The 5,360-nt window shown below is 40.9% G+C and overlaps 1 protein-coding gene across 1 annotated transcript in view; it reads right to left on the reverse strand.

Moving 5' to 3' along the window:
- Positions 1–5,360, reverse strand: part of tmem94 (transmembrane protein 94) — a 115,549-nt gene that overhangs the window by 80,136 nt on the left and 30,053 nt on the right.

A 5,360-nucleotide genomic window follows, 5' to 3' on the forward strand; every position in this document is an offset into this window, starting at 1 on the left:
GGGGATTCTGCTAAACGTTCCCAACAGACCCTCACAATACGTTTGGGTCTGCCGAGTCTGTCCAGCTTCCTCCCCCGCCATCGGATCCAGCTCACCACCAGGTGGTGATCAGTTGACAGCTCCGCCCCTCTCTTCACCCGAGTGTCCAAGACATGCCCAGTTTGTAATTTTAATTAAATTCCTGTTTTGTCTTTCAACATCTGGTCACTTTTGCTGGCTATAGTAAATGCTGCAAGTCAAAAGTCGCTGTCCTGATCAGTTCACACAATAAAATACTACACTGTTAAAAAATTAAGGGAACAGTTAAATCACACATCAGATCTTGATGAACAAATTATTCAAGTTGAAAACCTTTACTTTACATTGTATAATTTGTTCAGAACAATGGTCACTGGAAACAAATCATCAACCCATGGAGGACTGGATTTAAAAAAAAAAAAAATCACACTGAAAATCACAATAAAAAATTCAAATCACAGGCTCATCCAAGTTTGGTGACTTTCATCACAGCAACTCATAATGTGACTCAGACGTGTGTATGGTGCCCATGTGCCTGTATGCACTCCTGGCAATGTCTGGGCATGCTCCTGATGAGCTGGGAGGTGGTGTCTGGGGGATCTCCTCCCAGGCCTGGATCGGGGCATCAGTGAGCTCCTGGACAGTCTGTGGTGGTACTTGGTGGCGTGGGGTGCACTGATACATAATGTCCCATAGGTGCTCAGTTGAATTTAGGTCAGGAGAACGTGAGGCCCAGGCACTGGAACAATCTGACAATTTCATCCTGGAATCTCACAGAAGCCAGAGTACCACTGACTATGACATGGAGGTCTGTGTGTCCTCCAATGATACGCCTCCCCAGACCATCACTGATCTACCACCAAACCAGTCATGCTCAATGACGTTACAGGCAGCATTAACATTCATTATGGCATCTTCAGACTATTTCACATACGCTCAGTGTGAACCTACTCTCATTTGCGAAGAGAATGAGGCGTCAGTGGTGGACCTGCCACTTCTGGGATTCTCTGGTGACAGCCACCCTGATAGTTTTGCTCAGAAACAGACCAGTAGGTTTGTGTTTCTGTCAGAAACATGCACACCACTAGCTGCTGGAGGTCATGTTGTAGGGCCCTCGCAGTGCTCCTCCTGTTCCTCCTTGCACAAACGACCAGATACCGGTCCTGCTGCTGGGTTGTTGCCCTGCTATAGTTCTGTCCAACTCTCCTGGTATAATGGCCGGTCTCCTGGCATCTCCTCCATGCTCTTGAGACTGTGCTAGGAGATGCAGCAAACCTTCTTGCGACTGCATGTATGGATGTGCCATCCATAACTGGACTACCTATGCAACCTGACTGGGCTGCAGGTACTGGCTCATACTACCAGTAGTGACAAGGACACCAGCAAAACAACAAAACCTGAGAAGAATCAGTCAGGAAGGATAAGGAGGAGGCCTTTGTCTGTGTCCACGACATGCAGAACCACTACCTTTTTGAGGGTTCTCTTGCTTTTGCCTCTCCATTCCACCAGTTGTTACTTTCATTTGCACCAAAGGAGGTGAAACTGATTGTGAAGGCCTCAGCCCTGGCCTTCACCGTGTGAGGGCCTAAACCACCACCAGCAATGGACTTGGGAGGGTAATTTTGTTATGTGTGTAGGTTAAGTTGTAGATAAATATTTTTTTGATATTATACATACACAATTGATCAATGAGCATGCAGGTTTGATAAATTTTGTATTGTTAATATGTGTACATTTTCTTTTGAGTTGCTGTGTTTCCTGGTCCATGGATGGACTGAGAGTTCAGCCAAAAGATTGGACTGAGGAAGCAGCAGGTTTAAATACCTCCCACTAGGCCTGGACTGCACCAAGTGCCCAATATAAAGAAGGGGGGAGTTTGGGAGAATTTTATTGTTTATTTGTTGGTAGTTTATGTTAGAACTTTATTTGTCAAGTTATGTTAATTTCTTCACATTTAAAGGAAATATTTAGTTGAGAGCAGACTGTCTGTTCAGTGTTTATTAGTTGATTATTTTGGTAGTGTCTTTGGTCTACCCCTTGTGTGTGTTACTGGTTTGGCCAGCCAATATATACATGTTCCCCTGTGTGTGTCACTTGTTAGGTCAGTTGGTTTTTGTTGAGGTGTCAGACAGTTCAGTTTGCTGTATTTTGAGTTTCCTTATCTTTTGTTGACCTCTTTTTAGGGTCCAATTTATCTGATGTTAATGTTTGTATTTTTCGTTACTTGTGGGTTAATAAAAAGCCTATTATTTAGAACTTTGAAAGCTGTGTCTTTTGCCTTACTGCTTGGTCCCTGACACTGATGACATTTGTGCTTCCTAAATGGACAAACTGATATCCCTGAAGTTTAACTGACATGGTGTTATAGTGTGATGATCAAGTGTTCTCTTAGTGTTTTGGAGCAGTTTTTACTTTTTCAAACCTGTCCACGTGTATAAGGAGGCCACTGAACTGGCAATATTCCAGCCACTGCAGATATCCGAATCAGAATCAGATTAAAATGACAATTTTCTATTAGAAAAATACCAATACCAGTAGTGAGTCTGTTAAGTGTCTTCTAGCTAGGTAAATCACAAGCAGTAGACGTCCACCAAAGCAACACCAGTTGATTAAACACATCAGATCAATACAATACGTAGCTCCCAATTTTAGGGCACCAAAAGTGCAATGACTGTAGACATTGCACTACATATTTAGATCACTTGTAATGAGTACTCAATCTGTGAAAACAGTTCTTATGTCTTCCGTAGCTCTGGAGGAGTTTTGCCTAGTCTCAAATCAACCATGATGTCGTCATTAGAGTTATCTTGGCTTGGGCATGAAAACCTGGAAGTATCAAAGACTATGCTGTTTAGCTGGCAAACATGGGGGGGGACTAGTGAATGACTAGGTCCATTGTAGGAACTCTAGGATCCAGTACTTGGCCCATACTAGGGACTCGATATCTCAGTCTCTGCTGCTTTGATTTTGACCATCCTTTTAAATCTGTCTCCAGCACATCCCCAAATTTTAGGGAAATGAAATACTTCTCTGGCAAATCTCTGGAAAACTACTCTAACACTTGTTTGCAAAGGCTCTGATTTTCATGAGTGGTCTTCTAATATTCAACCCTAAAGACTCATTGGCTACTTCATCCATTTAGTATCATTGTCTTGATGCATTCTTTAAATTAGAGGACTATGTCTAACAAGATTATACATACCACACTGTTCACCAAATATAGATGTCATACACCCTGAAACACTCTCAGAAGTCAACATTCTACCTAATAGTCACAGGACTGATGCAAAAACTAAAGTGCAGGAGAAAAGAGTGTGGCACTGTTCAAATACTTCCAGATCAAACTATAAGTGGATGTGATCATCCCAACTGCCCACTGTACTCGATTGAGATGGTCTGCATGCAGTCCAGAAGAGTGTGTTTCAGTGTACACTGGCCAGGTGAGCTGCTCAGTTTGTTATCATAATTTTTACATTTTGCCTGTTCCAGATCAGTAAAACATGAGAACAGGGAAGTAATATTAGACAAGTGAATGTCATAAAAATGTACCATCTTCATTCAGTTATACTTAGTTTAGGAAGAGAACAGTCAAAGGTTTGGACACAATGGAGGATATTTACTAAACCTGCTGCAAATTACCGTTGGGTGTGAAAAATATTGCTGCACTGCAATATTTCAATTTGATGGAATATTTTCCAACACTGCACCCTTGGTGTGGACCAAGAGGCAGCATAGAAGAAAGTCAGAAGAAACTCAGAACTCCACTCAGACTGACTTCTGCCAGACTTTGAAAACATTATGCATTTATTGAACTTAAAAAAATATTTTAACAGTGTCTTCTAGAAGTCTAAATATGATTCAACTGAAAAACAAAGTATTTCATCTAGTTAATTGACTGTCAATCTAGTGATTGACAGTTTGGGGGAAATTACTTATTAGTCTATATTTATTTAACAAATAAACTTTGCTACTTCAGGTTAACAATGACCTAAAGCATCCGTTGGGCTCACAATGATAAAGCCACATCTCTCTCTCACACTCTCTCACTTAACAGTAAAGCTACATGCATATTTTTCATTTTAGCTTGTTCATAACACTTAGCTATTAGCATACAAACTTGCTATGGTTAACAAGCTGGTGGTGGATGACAGACTGCAGGAAAATCTTACTGTTACTGACTTTTTACTTGTGCAGAATTTTACTGCATGCACAGTAATGAGCTTAGGTCAACTCAAGTAATGTTTCCTTCACTTCACGATGCAAGAAAGAAATGCTAGCACTGGATTTATAACACACGACAAAGCAAAAGTATTATTGTGAAACTGAGTCTGGCACAACAATTGTTTTAGCTTGATTTTGTTTGCATAACTGCTGGCAGCCAAAATTGTCAATGAAAATGAAATTCAATTAATTACTGGGCCCTACTTCTTCCTCAAGCGTGTTCTTAACTCTGACAGGTCTCAGATGGCTAACAGCTGCCACGCCGAAAGCAGGGCATCAAATTTTACACCTGCTTTCTCCTGAGGTTAAATTTTAGCTGCAGTCCCCTCTGTCGCAGTGGTGGTAAATCAGGTGCTGAGAATATTTGTATATATTCCCATTATCTCCTCCTTTATGTTGTATCTTAGAACAGGATAAAATACATGCTGCATGAGACAATATGTGCCAATTTCGGTGGTACCACTTTTCTCTGCTGCAAAACCCCACTGCGACTCCTTAGCAATAATGAATACAAGTAATTTTACTGTTAAGCACCAAAAAATAAGGCACAAAAGCTTAGTAAACATCCCCCAGTGCCCCATTCAATTTAATGGGAAAGTGTGTTTAAACTTTTGACTGGTATATTTAGATCAATGTAATTAATGTGTTATGTTAGCGTTCTAATAATCATCTCCATGATTGCTCCACCTTCCATTAGCAAAACAAGAAACTAACTACTTCAAGTGCACCTCTGTAGACAGAGATCATACTGATGATGGTGCTGAGCCTGAGCTTCAATGTTGCTGAAACATAACCAGTGGACATGTAGAATAGGGGACCTGCAAAATGAAGCTTAACACCTTCTTGTCACCACCTGCATAATATCTATATATTTTGTGCTTCATATGTAATTAATCATACCAATTAATAGCATATCGCATGTTTCACTACTGACTGCTGGTGTGGACCTCTTAATTTCAAGTCAAGCCAAGATATCAGTCAAACCCTGTGTGTCTGTAAATATTAGTCCAACATAGAACACAAACCTCCCTGTTAGTGGCTAAAGCGTTTTCTTCTTCCTGGGTACAACACAAAGTTAAAACTCTGTGCATTTGTGTGTGTGTGTGTGTGTGTGTGTGTGT

The sequence above is a fragment of the Monopterus albus genome, unplaced genomic scaffold (genome assembly GCF_001952655.1).
Source record: "Monopterus albus unplaced genomic scaffold, M_albus_1.0 scaffold96.1, whole genome shotgun sequence".
NCBI lineage: Eukaryota > Metazoa > Chordata > Actinopteri > Synbranchiformes > Synbranchidae > Monopterus > Monopterus albus.